Below are 17,656 nucleotides of genomic sequence, written 5' to 3'. Positions count from 1 at the left end.
ACAAGAAATAAGAGAAAAAAGAGAAGATTTCTTTTGTGAGCACATACTTGTATTCAAGTAATGATTCCTTCATTTAATTCTTGTGCAGACCTAGGCAAGCGGTTTATGATTTTTGACACTTCGCTCATTTCCAAAATGCGGACAGTAAGGTGCAAACTCTAAGGTTACTGTGAGAAATGGGCACAAGTCAAATATCGGACAGAGATGTCTGCAGACCTCAGAGGAAGCCTGTAGAACATAAAGATCTGCCAGTGGAGGTGTGCTTCCTACCGTGTTTAACAGCGGACGTGTTGAGAGCAACAGGACAGGATACACAGTCTGACCATGGCAGCTCTTATTGATACGGTTAGCCCCCAACACTAACTAGCAGAGGAACAAGGGTTGAATAAGAAAACGCACAGACAACACATGACTGTAGCAGTGAAGGAAGGGAGAGGTACTGAATTTTGATCCAAAGTTCCTGATCCTTGTAAACCAAGTAAGCAGGAAATCTGCAATCAACTTATGAGCACTCAATCATGTTTCATTTGGGTATGAAGGGAAAATACCTACCAGCCTGGAACACTGCCATCATTTATCTTATTATGGGTCTACAAGAAGGCCCAGGAAGCCCTCATTATACTCAAACCCAAGTAATGATATATGAATCAAAATGGACCTAAACAAAAAGGAGAAAAACAAACATTATATTAAAACATTTATTTAAAAAGATCAGGTAATTTTAAACTCATGAAAGTTAAACTGTTTCTCTGAACAAGAATTATCAGGATGATACAGATTTAAGTCCTCCCAAATAACCCACTTCTTAAGGGCTCACTTAATGGGCACAAGAATTTAAACAATTTTTTAGGATAGTTTCTGAAATGTAAAAATGGTTCAGACAGCTCATTTTGCAATAATACTAAGAAAAAAATTGTATTGTAAAAAGAGAAGGAAACAAAACCAAAGCAAGTAAAAAAAGTCTATCATACAAGTTTGCCATATAGCATAGTGGTTCGTCTATATATTTAGCTCAATAAGAATTTTAAAAAATCTACAGCAGTTTCCTAAGTTCAGAAGCAGATTTTAATTATCCTTTGCTATTATTAGTAATAATAGCAAAGAATAATAAAATTAGAGACAATTAACATATACGAAATATGATATATACAATTTAATTAAAACAATATAATATTATTAAATACGTAAATAGTTCAATGTAAAATAAGAGTCTATAAGTATACTCAAAGTCTATAAGTATACTCAAATACATAATAAAGGTCTTACTGTTTATTAGTGGGAGAAAGATGGATTGTTCTATAAACATTGTTCGTAGAATTTGCCTTTCTTAGAAGAATGCATATTTAGAAGCCTTGAGAGAAAAGATGGATAAATTTACCTGTATATAAATAACAAATTATTATATAGTAAAAAAATACCACGAATGATGTATAAAAACAAGGGAACTGGAAGAATATTATAACACATATAACAAAAGGATACATTTTAGTATTGTAACAGGTCCTATGATTCATTAAGAAAACAAAAGCCAAGGGAAAATAGCCAAAGCAGGAACAACAATGGCACAATGAAGAAAATACAGGTGGTCCTGAAACATTTGAAAAGAATCCTAGTCCCATGCAAAATAATATAAATGTTAATCAAAGGCAGTTAGAGAGCCACGTTCCCATTGTACGACACTGGCAAATACAAAAGAGTTACTAACACTTTTACTGTGAGGTTGAGTGTAGAAACATTCTCAAACATCGTTGCTGAGGGCAATTTGGCAATGTTTATCAGAAAAGTTAAATGCTTAAACGCTTTCGTCTAGTAATTCCATTTATAATAATTTATTCTGTAGCCTTACCTACATATATGTGTACAAAGAAATATGTACACAGCTATTCCTTGTTATATATATATATATATATATATATATATATATATATATATATAGGTATATATATATTGGTATATATATATTGGTGTTGTCTAATGGCTGAGGGGCCATGAATGACGGGGCTCCTGAATTTTTATGGACCAGTGTGCCCCGGGGATGGGGAGAGGAGGAAGGGTTATGGGTGGAAAAGTACTAAATAAAAATGCAGAAAAGAGACTTAGCCACTGTCCCTGATAAGGAGGCCTCATGGAGACACCTGGGCTAGGATGCAGACACGCATGTGAGCTCTGGCCGACGGGTGAGCAGGACCTAAGGTTTTGACTTAACTCCCTCCAGAAAAACTATAATGCACTGGTTTTGCACAGTCTGGTGGTGGGGAGAGCAGCTTCCCTCCATGAAACCTGCCAGGCAAAGCCTTGTAATTGGCTATGGTTGAACCTGAAAAATCACGCGTAAGATTTGGGCTTGGAGCCAGACTCCCTACGTATATTTTGCACTGCATTCGGTGTGCAGACAATAAGACTAACACTCATGTGACATATTTTTAAAATGTCTCTTTGAAGTTTCATGTTATATTTTTGTAATTACTTATGTTTAATTTATGTGGTCTTACAGGAGAATTTTATTCATACGCTATTTTAAAATAATGTCTATAGATTTTTTTTATCAGACACAGTGTGGCAATGTTGCAATCTTACATTGATCCAGCAAGCAAATTAAGTACATGATACATGTGGTTGGCTGTTATTATACTAGGACTTTATTACTAATAGATATGTATGCAAGTATAAAATTAACTTTGGGTTATCCACTTGAAGGTCAAAAGTGACATGATTTTTAGAATATCACAGATAAATTTTGGAAATTTCTTCAGAATGAGTCTATTTAAAAGTGTAAGGCGTTAGCATTCTAGTGTTTACACACACTTGTACAGTGTTAACATTTAAATGAATTTGCAACTCCTGGGATGGACAAAAGCCACTGTTCGTTCATGGCCTTCACCTCCCTTCATTCCACAAAGTTAGAGTGTTAGAATCTTCTTAAGACAAGTTGAATATTTATAAGTTAGTAATTAAAATCTGGAGTTCAGATTTTTGCTAAAATCCTGTATGTAAGGAGGACATTTTCTCTATAATGAGTACAGGGCCGAGGGAGATAAGGCTGAGTACTGGGTCTTCTTCCTGTTGTACTTACCCTCTACCTTTGGCTTTCAGCTTTTTGTGACACCTGAAACAACACGCAAACAAAAACAACAGACAATGACAAAAAAGAAAGGCAATACTTAGGGAGCAATTCTAAGCACTCCAAATGAGGCAAAATAGGAAATAAAAATTCGAGGGCTTACCCGGTTTTCCTCTATCTTACCAAGACACAAATCCTATGTCCAAAGTTGACCAGCTGACCCTCCGGGGTAGCAGTGTCTCAGTTTTGCCAGAGTTAGGTAAGAGTGAGAAAAAGAATTTGTTGGAGGGCTTCTGAAAGCAGGTGATTTCCCAGGATCTAAATGCATATCATCTGACTTTGTAAAAATAAGTAGTAAATGATGTTCAAATCATTATTTTAACTTATGTTTGACAATCTGTGAATTCCTTGTCTGATAAATATCCTGGGAAAAGGGGTAAAATCAAATACTGAGATACATGAGTCTTTCCCATTAGGAGAGCGTCACTGATAGGGAACATCTGTGCTGAACACGTCTTTTCCCCCAAAACACACACATATTGATTAGTGGAATGGAGTATGATCGGGAGTATTTAGGCATCGGCTGTGAATGGACAAAAACCTGTGTATCTAGCTCAAAGTTCAAAGTTAGTTCTAGTTCAAAGTTACCATTTGAAGTTGTAAATGAGTTGTTATTGACCTTAGTTGGCAACTCATTCATCAAAAGGCTCTAGGAAGGCAAGCCTGGCTCCATCCTCAGCCCACATGATGGATAGTGTATGATAACTGGTGTCAGAGACAGTGCCACATTCACCACCCTAGGGTGACAATATCACAAAGACAATTTCAATTGTATTACAAAATATTTTAATTTTCTTACCTTTTCTTTTTTTTTCCCTTTGTTTTCTTTGCAATATTCCACTAGAGATGAGAATGTGTGGATAAGATACCCAAAGTTTAAATTCAAGAAGAAATTAAGAAGTTTATGTGTGTATTCAATCATGCTTTTTGGGGGGACCATCTGGCTTTCAAAAATTCAAATAATTTAAAAGTAACTTGTCCTTAGTTTTCAGTTCTTTCTAAAAGACAAGAACAATACCTCATCAAAACATCAAGGAAAATGTGCTTGCCATTCATCTTCCCCAGCAGAATTTGTTCTCTTCCTAGTACATTGATAGGCACTTATTGGATGTTGAACAATAAAGCTATACAAAATGTATATATAAAATATAATTACGAGGTAATTAAGTAAAAGGAAGGGCATGAGATATCTTTTGAAAGAAGTAGACTAAAGAAACTTTTTCAACTTAATATTTTTTGCAAAGTAATTCAAATTGCGACTTTCTCTTTGTGCTGATACAGTAATGCTGCTATTTTTTCTCCATGGTACTAAATCCAGAAGGATCTATGTGGCCTTCTCTGTATGTTCAGTATCACAGATACAGCATTACCAACTTTTACATCATCTGAGTTAGGACCCTGATGTCCTTATTCCCATTGCTTTTTTATATTATCAATCCACCATCCTTTGGGTGTAACTGGCAAAATGTATTTTTAGTTCCTCCTTTATACTAACAGTCAATTTTTGATTTTAAGGCATCCTTACATCACATTTATTAAAATTGTTTCTTTGATTGCACTTTTTTACCCACTTTAACGTTTTCTTAGGACAATTTAAGAATCCTTATTTATATAAGACCAATCTTATGTAAACACAGATCTGAGGGTCTCGATTCTTTTAACTCTACCACATACACATACAACCACAATAAATATACTTTTCTTTCTTCCACTGGCCACTGAATATAAGACAACTTTATAACACAGCATTTAATTTTATAATTCTATTATAATAGAATTATATAGCGGCAAGGACTGTCCAGATATCATCTTTTACCTACTTGAATCTGAGCACAAACTAAAATCCTTCCATTCTCTACAGCATCTGCTTTAGATAACTCATTTATGTCACACATTGTTTTCCTTGGTGCAGGCATGCCTTTTTAAAATTGAATGCCTATCTCCTCATCACCACCTGTAACATGGTTCCAATTTTATGAATTAAGAAAAACAACAGATACAAAAACATTACAAATAACTGATTAATATTGTATTTGTCTCTTCCTGTTGCCATAGCAAATTACTGCAACTTTAGCAACTTAAAAGCAGATACCCTCAGTATCACAGTTCTGTGACTCAGAAGTCTGAGTTCACTCGGCTGACTCCCAGCTCCACGTTCTACAAATCTGAGATCAAGCTGTGGGCAAGACTGTATTCTTTTCTGGAGTCTCTCAGCATGAATCTACTTCCAGGCTTATTTAGGTTGTTGAGGAATTTAGTACCATTGGGTGTAGGACTAAGGTTCACATTCCCTTGCTGGCTGCTGGTCAGAGAGATTTTCAGCTTCCTGATGCCACCGTGTTCCTATTCTTGTGGTCATTTCCTCCATCTTCAAAGCCAGCAACCGCAGGCTGAGTCTTCTCCACTCTGAATCTCTCTGCTCTGTCCTTTTGCTTCATCTCTCCTTTTCTTCAAGCCTGAGGAAGCTCTCCATGTTTTTAGGAGTGCATGTGGTTAGATTGGGCCAACCCAGATAATACAAGTTAATCTCCCTGCCTCAAGGCTCATAACCTTAGTCATATTTTCAAATTCCATCTTGCTACATATACTACACATTTACAGGTTCCATGGACATCTTTGGGAGGCCCTTATTTTGACCATAACAATTATATTCAAGAAAAAAATATTTTTTAAAAATATTCAAAAGTAGAAAGAAAAGAGTTAATAGAATATACACTAATACACACACACACACACACACATTTGTGTGTATAAGTAACTCTTTGTTAATGATGGTCTTTATTTCTTACTCTTCCTTGATATTTCTATATGTGTTATTCCAGCAAACCCATTTTATGGATTAATCCATAGATAATCTTTAATAGAAAATTCTAAAGTGTTCTGGTTGAAAATGTTCATGTTTTTAAAAATTCCTGTTAATATCACTTCATATTTGTTCCTCTATTTTATTTTCTTTAAATCATGTTGCTCTTTATTATTTTTCAGACTTTTGATCATGCATCATGCTCTCCCTTCTTCTAATAGTTTCTTTCTAACCCTCACCTATTTTTTCCTGGCATCTGACTTCCAGTCTTTGTTTACAAATTTTCCCGTTCCTTTTAGCTTTCCCAGTACTGTTGAAGCCACACATAGTTTCACTAGTTTATTCAAAAACATCAGTTCTGTATTTTAACAATTATAGCGTTATGAATGCTATCCAAATCACTCTAAGACTTGCTTTTATTTATAAAATTATTTTCTCCATTCTTGGTATTTCCTGCCATGTTTTAATGTTTTATAGACTCACTATTCAACAACTCTGGATTGGTGAGTTTAAAAGGAAAAAAAAAAGGCATAAGTAGCTTGGCTCCTACTTTTCTTGTTTATTCTGGAGAGAGGTCACTTTGCTGTTGGCATACCATAAACTTAGTTCCATCTCTGCAGTCCAGGCCTCAGGATGTGTAGCTGGCCCTGTAAGTCAGCAGAAATCTCAGTTTGACTCTGAAATTCAGCACTTGGAAAACCACTGCTCCCATAGGCAGAATTCCTTTTCTATTGTCTCTAATTCCCTTGATATTTGACCCTCGTTAACCACATTTTTTAATTTTCCCATTTAGTTATGAATTTGTGGAGGGAAAATAGTACTATTTCTTAGATCTTTACACACCCCAAAATGTACAAATAGTCATTGTGGAGGAGAGACAGAACATACATTCTTTAGTACCTTTTGTGTGAACAGGCATTCAAATAGTGATTGCATGTGAATTAGATTATTAAATCCTAAAGTGACAATAGGAGTTAATTATTGTCTGTATTTCAATGATGAGGATAAAGATAATTTCAGGGATTTGCCAACAGTCACAGACATAGGAAAAACCAAGGCTCAGGAGGGAAGCCATCTCTTCTTGACACAAAAGACCATGCTATTTTTACTTCACCTTCTTCAAGAATTTACATATATTTTTATTTTGATGTTTGTACAATAAGTAGGTACTATATTATTCATACAAAGTCACTTTATTATTATTTGTAACTCACTTTATATTCACATAGCAGTTTCTCATTAGTTTTTTTCTCATAGACGTTATCTAGCAATTCCCTTTAGATTTATGTATTGATCAAAGTTATTTTAGTTGTAAACAGCAAAACTAAGTCTGGACATTTTAAGCATAAAACGGAACTTTTGGAGTAAAAATGAGATAGTTTGCAAGATCAAAGGAACTTTTGAAAACTAAGCCTTCTGAAGGACAAATAGCAGGTTAGCTTCTCGGCAATAAGAATGTTCATGGATCTCTTTTCAAGAGATCTCTCAATAACAAGATTTAGATTCAAGCACATCTGGATTTTATTTCTCTTTTCCATGTTTTAAAATTCTTTTTTTTTTTTTGTTAAAGATTTTATTTATTTATTCGACAGAGATAGAGACAGCCAGCGAGAGAAGGAACACAAGCAGGGGGAGTGGGAGAGGAAGAAGCAGGCTCATAGCGGAGGAGCCTGATGTGGGGCTCGATCCTATAACGCCGGGATCACGCCCTGAGCCGAAGGCAGATGCCTAACTGCTATGCCACCCAGGCGCCCCTCATGTTTTAAAATTCTTGAACAGAGCATATGACAGACCAAATCTGAGTCATACATTTATTTGCCTCTTGACTTATGAACCATGGGAGTGGAAAGAAAAACCTTGTGTGTGAACTTGCCCAGCGGAGGTCTATTGATATGGATGGAGTACCAATTCCACTGTAAGCCAAATAATTATTTCAAGTACAACCTACACTGAACAAAATACCTGCATGAATTATAAGCCAGTTATTACTTCAGACATATATAGCTTTTAAAACGTCATTCTTCACTTAAAAATTCATTGATATGAGAAAACAGAGCTATTTGAAAATAAATATAACCCATAATACAAAGGATGCAGTGTTATAAATTTGTAAATGGAGAGTAATGTTCCTAGATTTATGGAACTAAATCAGGTTGTCTACTTATGTCCTTAGAGAAGTCTATTTTCTACATTTTATTTTCCCGTTAAATATTTATTGTGGCTTCAGCGTTACTCCAGAATGGCACTCTAACTTATGAAAAACTCATTATCTGAGACAGTACACATGACAAACAGAAGAAATCGACCACCTACTTCAGATTTTGTGATTGTATTTTATTGTCCAAAGTCATGTTTATATAATCTGATAAGAAATATACTTTAGGGTACTCCATAAAGTGAAAGGACAAGCAAAGGTATTAGACGAGGAAATACATAACAGTAATGACAATATTTTATTTCTTGTCATATTAAAGTCTATCTTTTTTACATGTTATACAAACATCCAACATCTTACACTGGCTATCTGGGTAAAACAAATTGCATTATATAAAAGATTGACAGAAACTTTGCTATATATAGTACATATGCTTTCCTTAAAGAATAATTTACATTATTTATCCTGTGCCATATGTTTTTCGTCTTGCTGATATTTACTGCATTAATGGAGAATAAAGTATGCTTATCTAAAATTCTCTTTCTTCTTTTGAGTCATTATTTGAAAATACAAACAAAATTAGAAAACCACAAAAAAATTTCTGGAAAGCCAAAGACATTTTTTTACATGGTACAGAATGTCTTAATTACTACTGTTGTCTTTCAATACTCAGGCCTTTTTTAAAAAAAATATATTTATTTATTTGAGAGAGAGAGAAAGAATGGGGTGGTGGGGTAGAGGATGAGGGAGAGAGAAACTATAAGCAGACTCTTAGTTGAGCATGGAGCCCAGCGTGGGGCTTGATCTCATGACCCTGATATCATGACCTAAGCCAAAACCAAGAGTTGGGGGCTTAACGGAATGTGTCACCCAGGCTCCCCACCATGCCTTTTATAATAGAGAATTATTGGGAATTTAGCTATCTGCACAGACACTTATTATTTATTTTATTTGACAAGTATCTATATAATATTTACTCTGTGACAGTTGCTATTCTAAAGTGTTTCTTAAGTATGAAGTTAATAGCTTCATTAGCATATCTGTTCTATAGGTGAGGATACTAATGCATAGAGTTTAAGTCATTTGTCCAAGAGCCAAAAAATAGCATAGCATTTATATAGATATATAAGATGATAATTAAACTATGTCTGAAAACTAGAAAAAGCTAAATGGAGTGAAGGTTAAACACTTTTGTTCTATTCATTTATATTTATTCCACTTCAGGCCAATTACCTTATTAACTTACATATTTTTTTTAAGCTTTTTTTTTTTAAATTTATTTATTTGACAGAGATAGAGACAGCCAGAGAGAGAGGGAACACAAGCAGGGGAAGTGGGAGAGGAAGAAGCAGGCTCATAGCAGAGGAGCCTGATGTGGGGCTCGATCCCAGAACACCGGGATCACGCCCTGAGCCGAAGGCAGACGCTTAACCGCTGTGCCACCCAGGTGCCCCTAACTTACATAATATTTTTAGCATTATAGTGAATTGTTATCCTTAATAAGATATTCCACTAACTATAAATTGATATATAATGGTACTAAACTATTAAATTTTTATTATAATAAATGGTACAGAATACTGATTCATTTTTATAGTAAAAATTATAATTTCTCTACTTCTTATGCTAGAAAAAGTACTGCCATTGAAATATATAATTGAAAAAATAAATGTTACATGCTTAAGTGCCACTTTAATTAAAAATTCTCTTGCATACATTTTTCATTGACCTCAAACTCACCATTATTTTTCCTTGTTTTTAAGTGTCTCTTTATTTTTTTTTCTTTAATGTATGCCATTATATGCCTAGATATAAATTTGGCTCTTTTTTTTTCTTCTAAAAGAGATCAACAATGTTTATTTCCAATTCCATTTATGTATAAGGACCAAGAAATGTAATGCAATGTTTTTAAAATGTTCCTCTTTAGTTGTACTACCAAGAAACTGCATTTATATTTCTCAAGAGCTCTATAAACATTCTATACTTTACAATGTTTATTCATAAAATTTGTCCAATGTCTGCTGAAAATGTGACTACATACCTTTCATATCTGACGCTTCGCTTATAGGCAAACTCAAACAAGTCTTTAAAATTAAAATAAAATAAAATAAAATAAAATAAATAAAATAAAATAAAATAAAATAAAATAAAATAAAATAAAATAAAATAAAATAAAATAGCTTTGGCCATCCACCGGCAATTTCCTGTGTGCTGCAATTAGAATGCTGTTCTCTTGAAACTTCTAATACCTTCTTTAATGAAACATTGTCTTATGAATCTGTTTTTCTCCTTATCACTGGAATTTGATATTCTTTTTAAGCATAAAATTTCAATTCCAACCCTGCAATTAATAACATGTTAGAGCAAAGCTCAATAGATGTCAGACTTCAACTTAGACACCTTGAAATCTCTAATTAAATAAAGCTAGCATAATTTACCGACAGAAATACTGAATTTTAATTCTGCCGAGAGGTAGCTTTAGGGCATCATTTAATCCAATAGATTGCCATCCAAACAACTATCAAATCAAAGGCTATTAGCTAATACTCAGTAGGAAACTGAAGGTTTGAGAAGTTTCCTGAAACAGCCCTGAGGTGAAGATTGATGATTATTTTATCTAAACAAATATGAGCGAGATTTATTTTCTTTAGTGTCTTTGTGACCAGAACATCAAAGGCTATGGATTTATTACTCTGTAATGTTTTCACTATGAAAAAACTATAGTGAGAAAAAAACTTCTAGAGAGAGAATTTAATTGCCCATAAGATTCTATTACGTTTCCAGCTACAGAAATTTCTACCCAGCACTCATTATGTAAATGTACTCATTATGTAAATCACTGAATTAAGACATATATATGCCCTTATTTTACCAAAAAAATAAACTCTTTCCATTCAATACGCTATCTTGAGTGAAAACAATAAAAATCAGCAGTTATTTATTGACAACGTTATTATATACTAAGGTGCATTTTAAGAAAGGATCAAGTTATGATTTGTTATTGCCATAGAACAGTTTTGCTGAAGACTTGCAGGATAAGACGGGACTGGTTACTCAAGCATACATTGAGCATGAATTCTTCAATATCTACTTCGATTTTTAAAAATGCTTTAGTACCTTCAAAGCCTCGAGTAGTGTTCCAGACAATGATGGGATCTCTGGCAGATTCTGTTGATGCCCCGCTGATACCCTCTCGGCCCTTCCAATTTCTAGCCATGTTTGCTTTGCTTCCAGTTGCCACCCCCTGTGTCCTTCTGCCCTTGGGCTTTTCTGGCTGACAGAGCCTGCTCTGCTCATGGGCAAGTCATGTAGGAAGTGTCAGGAGTTGTACTCCCATCCCTTAGAAGCATTCCACAAATGACCGACAAAACCCAGATTAGGGAAGAACTCTACCAAAGGCAATAAAATCCTATGAGAGTCTGGACCAAAATGGCCTTAAATTTCTCCTCTGCTTGACTGAACTTTAGACAAATATCTTTCCAGTTTTAGGCCCCTCACATCCCTTCTCTTCGTATACTTATTTTAGTAAATAGGCAAAATACCATATGATTTCACTCACATGTGGAATTTAAGAAACAAAAAGGATGAACATAAGGGAAGGGGGAAAAAAGAGAGAAGAAAACCTAAGAGACCCTTAACTATAGGGGCACCTGGGTGGCAGAGCCAGTTAAGCATCCAACTCTTGGTTTCAGCTCAGGTCATGATCTCAGGTTGTGATCTTAGGACACTGATCTCAGGGTTGTAAGATTGAGTCCCACTTCAGGGATGTGTGCTCTGTGCTCAACATGGAGTCTGCTTGAGACTCTCTCACTCTCTCTCCCTCTGCCCATCACTGCCCCCTACCCCGTTCTCTCTCTCTCTCTCAAATAAACAAATCTTTAAAAAAAAAAAAGAGCGAGAGAGAGATTCTTAACTATAGAGAACAAATTGAGGGCTACTGGAGGGGAGATGGGCAGGGACTGAGCTAAATACGTGATGGGGGGGCACCTGGGTGGCTCAGTCATTAAGCGTCTGCCTTCGGCTCAGGTCGCAATCCCAGTGTTCTGGGATCAAGCCCCGCATCAGGCTCCCTGCTCTGCTGGGAGCCTGCTTCTCCCTCTCCCACTCCCCCTGCTTGTGTTCCCTCTCTCGCTGTCTCTCTCTCTGTCAAACAAATAAATAAAATCTTAAATAAATAAATAAATAGCTGATGGGTATTAAAGAGCATGTTATGTTGAGCACTGGGTGCTATACAGAAGTGATGAATCACTAAATTCTACTCCTGAAACCGATATTACACTCTATGTTAACTAACTAGAATTTTTTTTTTAATTTGAAGAAACAAATAGAAAATATGCAATTGTACATCCTCCCTCTGCCTCTTTGAGATGCAATTTTTTTCAATGTATGTATGCACATAATATGTATATGTATATAAGACTAGTTTTATATCAACTACATTAGTTGTGGGTCTCTATATTTGTGGATTTACATGTGTTATTAAAATTACTTCCAACTCTCTCCATATTCCAAATGATATAAACTGAATAAGTATTACATTTTTAATCAGAAAAAAACCCTAGACTTTAGATATTCCAAAAAATAAAATTTTTATAAAAAAGAAGGAAATTAACAATCATAGATATTTTTAGAGTTGGACTTTTTTAATAATATCAAAACAAATTTGCACTATTTAATAGTTTTTTATGTATTGAAAGACATAAGTTAGTACTTTAAAATTATGGAAAGTTTTTTTTTTTTTTATTAAGCACACAATTATTTCTCAATGATATCTCAAAAAAGTAAGGAAATAAGGGTCAGGGTCATAGCATGGCAGGAAATAAAACTAATTATCACCCCAGCATGAAATTGTTTCAAATGATGCCTTTTAAGTTAGAAAGTATTTTTAAGAGTATTTTAAAGTTTTGTTATAAAGCATCATAAACAGGGAAATAACAGCCAAAAGCAATGCCTATACTGTGCTTTCTTTGTGTATTTTAATGTACTTAGAATAAAAACTATTTCTGTTTAGCTGATCAAAGCTGTTTTGGGTTTCTTTTAAGGTGGCAGAGCTTCACCTGTGAATTTTTATAGAAGCCTGGGGAAACACTCAGCAGGATCTAACTTTTTGTTGTGGGTAAAAAACATTTTCCCTTTATGTGAAAGTTTGCTCTTTATTTGGCAGAAGGAATCCCCTGGAGAGGCAAATTTTAGCAGAGAAAAATACAATAAAATATACATTTTGAGAATGGAAGGCATCAAAGTGAGGGGTGCACAATTGAAGATTTATTCATCATCTATATTATCCAAAGTAATGCCCTCCTTTTGAGGTAGATGGTAGGATTTTGCAAAAGTGTACTTGAATATGAAACATTTAGCTGTTTAGTGTTTATGGACCTTACATCATGTTGAGTTTTGAACTGATGTATCCTCCCTCCTTTTGTTTCATTAGTGTACAGTAATATCTACTACATACCCAGTCGTATAAGTCTGATATAATAAAATCTTCAGACACACACAGTTCACTCACAAATTACAAAAGATATGCTTTCAAATTTGATAACAGGCTTTTTTGCTTCTAGTTTCAAATAGAACATTAGTTTTAAAAATAAATACATTGTCAGATGTTTAAAGAAGTATTTATATTATTGTTATGGATGTATTATATCCACCCCCTCCCCCAAACTCTCATGTTTAAATCCTAACCCCCATTACCTCAGAATCTGACCTTGTTTGGAAATAAGGTCATTGCAAATGTAATTAGTCAAGATGAGATCATGGTGGAGTAGGATGCACCCCCCCCCCCCCCGCCCCACGCACACACTCCTGTATGACTGATGTCCTTACAGAAAGGGAGAATTTGGACACAAATGAAGGGAAGATGCCATGTGAAGACTGGAATTATGTTGCCACGAGCCAGGAAAGATTGGGGCAAACCACCAGAATCTAGGAGACAGGTATGGAACAGATCCTTCCCTGGTGCCTTCAGAGGGAGTATGGCACCTCTCACACCCTGATCTCAGACTTCCAGCCTCTAGAACCGTGAGATGATACATTGCTATTGATTGAGCCACTCAGTTGTTGTACTTTGTTACAGAAGCCCCAGAAAACTCATTCAATTACAAACAGAATAAAGTAAATGCCAGAGAAAAGTGTTTTAAAAATTTCAAGTTTTAGAAGTATTAAATAAAGTAGAATTCACCATAGATAGAGCAAGTTTGCGATGCGGATTTAATCCACGACAGCTCTGACTGATATGTAACTCTTCTCAAAGTAGTATACTTGGACAGATGTGATAGTATATGTAATTACATCCAGACAGTGACTTTTTTTTTTTTAAGATTTTTATTTTTAAATAATCTTCATACCCAACGTGGGACTTGAACTCACAATCCTAAGATCAAGAGTCACATGAACCAGCCAGGTACCTCTAGACAATTACTTTATTAGTCCTATAAAAGTATATCTTTCAGGGAAAAAAGTCTCAAAGACATTACCCAACTTTCTAAAAATATGACAGATTTTTAACTTTGCATCATTTTATCACTGTGACTCAGCACATAATTAGTAAGCCTTTTACTACAACTTTCTTTCCAGATGATTAGAATGAAGTTTCTAGTTTCTTCCATGTCAATGGGTAGCAATTATGTTAAAAATTTTTTAAAAAATGCTGATCAAGGGATGAGTGAATCAGCTTCAAAGAAATTTAAGAAAAATAAAAATATTTATGAAAAATGAGCAGTTCATAGTCAGCACACATGAAGATGAATTATTCTGTGTTATGTGAAATATCACCACAGGGAACAATTCCACTGAACTGTGAGAATGGTGGGGAGAAGGAGGGTGCCCCCTGCGGCCCTGGTATTTCTATAATTTAATAAAATAAAAAATTGATGAGGGTCTCAGATCTCTTAGTGTTAAGATATCGCTGTTCTAATCAGTACATCGTATCACACTCGATTAAAGTCCAATTTGCCAAAGAAAAAATGTCTCACCAATAGTCATCTACAGTTACTTGACAAGATAGTGATAGAAACTTTCCAAATCCTCTATTTTTAAATGCACTAAGACTTCATTTATAAATGTCATTTTTCTAGAACAGATGATGAAATTTGAATAGTTCAAATAATTCTGAGACTAAAGGAAACTAACGAAACTTGATGTCTATTCCAATAGAATATTTTTAATAATTACAATGTAGGATATGACCACTCGTTAATCAACCTGGCCATACCATTGTTTTAATATTCATATGTATTTGTATCTAGAATTCAGTCTAAAAAATATAGGTAAGTTAGCAGGGCAGGAGTAAAAAATAAAATGCCACCATAGTGTGCCCTAAATTACAAAAAGTGATTTTTTTTTCTCATTACGTTCTCTTTATAAACAACATTTCCTTGCATCCTACTTTCTGTCACAAAGATGGTAGTGATGATTGAAGAAGGAGAACTTTATTCTTGTTTACTGGCCCTTTGATGATCAGCAAGACCCTGCTTCTACAACTTTCTATTCCCTGTCAAATATAGAAGGTTCTGGTTAGTTGCAAATCGGCACTGAACTTATAATTTTAACCTATGATGGACAGTATCCACCGAAAATCATTCAGAAGTATTTTTATAAGTAAATAACCATTATCTTAGTTTGGGCTGCTATAAAAACATACCATTGACTGGGCAGCTTAAGTAATAAACATTTATTTCTCACAGTTTTGGAGGCTAGGAAGTCCAGGGTCAAAATGCCTGCCAGATGAAAGCACTTTCTTCTCTCTTCCTCTCTTCTAAGGGCTCCACTCCCATGATCTCATTTTTTTTTTTTAAAAGATTTTATTTATTTATTCGACAGAGATAGAGACAGCCAGCGAGAGAGAGAACACAAGCAGGGGGAGTGGGAGAGGAAGAAGCAGGCTCATAGCAGAGGAGCCTGATATGGGGCTCTATCCCATAACGCCAGGATCACGCCATGAGCCGAAGGCAGATGCTTAACCGCTGTGCCACCCAGGCGCCCCTCCCATGATCTCATTTAAACTCAAATACCTCCAAATACAATGATTACACTGGGTTTGGTATTTAACATAGGAATGTGGGGGAACATAACACTACATAATTTTTTTTAGAGAAATTGTGACTCAAAACCAAAGATTACTATAATTTTCTAGGATATATAGAAAATCTTCCTGCAAATAAACCACAAAATATGAAAAAGATACCCAACTACTTTTCTTACGAAGAAAGCAAAGTAATATAGGTACAGGAAGATTTTAAATATTTATGCAGAAAAACTTATAATGAAAAAAATAATATGGTGCCATTAAATTGTTTTGAACCTTGAATTCACAGTCAGCTAAAGACTCCTCTAAGGGACAAGAAAATGTGATTTAACTAAACTCAAGGTACAAACCTTTGTCTACACGTCCTTTTCAGGATATTTCTTTTATCTTCTCTCTTTTTATATTTAACTATTTTTTTCTCAACCTACAAGATGGATTTTATTCTTACATTAATTAATGGATAGCTTTTGGAATCCTTACTAATTTCTGAAGTAATATATATTGCTAAGTCTGTTTCTCAGATGCCTAATTTTAAATAACGTTCAAAGAACAAACAAGGGCTCTATATAACCATGTTTTTCATAGGTGTCCTTATTTTATATTGTAGTTTAATAAAAATAGAGACACATACACTCATATAACATGTAAGAAATGTATTAGTTCAATAAAATATTAAAATGGGAAATTAAAATCATACTAGAAAGTTCATCTTTAATATATGTAAGTATATTTAGTACATGTAAATATATTTAATACATGTAAAACAATGAGAGATATGAATATATTATATATATATGACTAATAGTTCTAAGTAAAAGATGTTTTGTGGTTTTATCGATTTGATCTTTTCTCTATTTGTGCTTTTTAATTGAGGTTAAAATACATGCAGCAAGTGAAAGGTGCAAATCCCAACTGCACAGCTGGATGAGCTTTTACAAATGTAATCACCATCCAGATCGTGATAGAGAAGACTTATTTCAACAAAGAGCATTGCCTCATGCTCAACTGCAGTCGATAACCAACTCTATCCTATCCTCGGAAACCTCTGTTCTGATCTTTACCATTATTAATTCGTTTTGCCCATTCACAAACATAACTCAGAGCCAAGACAGAGAAAATTGTGTTGTTTGTCTAGTAGTCTTCATAGAACAATTTAATGCCAGTTCTACCTAACCACAGACTGGACTTTCCCGAGTAAAATGCACTGCTGTGTTACTCCAGCAATACCACTGATACTGTCAAAATATGACTTGAAGTGTGGGACCAAGACCCGTAACAACATTCCCGCTCCTTGTATCACTGTAACCTGTACATGAGAAGAGAAAGAACAAAAACACCTCTAGAAAAACCTTCCATAGGGCATGGACAAATGGCTATTGTCAGAAAATGTTCAATTGTGAACAAGTTTACCTTGTGAATTTAATGGAATATTACCTCAGACAGGAGACTTCTCGACTTCATCATTTGAGGAGACTTGTGAACACAGTTTCCAGGTCCTGCCTTCTCACTGACATGTGGGTAAATGCAGTTATTCACTCACAGGATCTTCAA

The 17,656-nt window shown here is 34.7% G+C and overlaps 1 long non-coding RNA gene across 2 annotated transcripts in view; it reads right to left on the bottom strand.

Annotated features, from left to right (window-relative positions):
• Positions 1–3,002: 3,002 nt before the first annotated feature.
• The window catches only part of LOC123794235 (uncharacterized), a 139,508-nt gene continuing 124,854 nt past the window's right edge, over positions 3,003–17,656 (bottom strand). For both annotated transcript variants that reach the window (XR_015723030.1, XR_015723031.1), the window contains exons 4-5: positions 17,540–17,650; positions 3,003–6,571 (exon numbers count right to left, since the gene is read on the bottom strand). This is a non-coding gene — a long non-coding RNA (uncharacterized LOC123794235). The remainder of the gene's footprint in view (positions 6,572–17,539; positions 17,651–17,656) is intronic.

The sequence above is a fragment of the Ursus americanus genome, chromosome 35, assembly GCF_024610735.1.
Source record: "Ursus americanus isolate L20-20 chromosome 35, mUrsAme1.1.p, whole genome shotgun sequence".
In the NCBI taxonomy this organism is placed as follows: domain Eukaryota; kingdom Metazoa; phylum Chordata; class Mammalia; order Carnivora; family Ursidae; genus Ursus; species Ursus americanus.
Note: the sequence above shows the minus strand (reverse complement) of the source record. Positions and strands in the feature narration are given on the sequence as shown.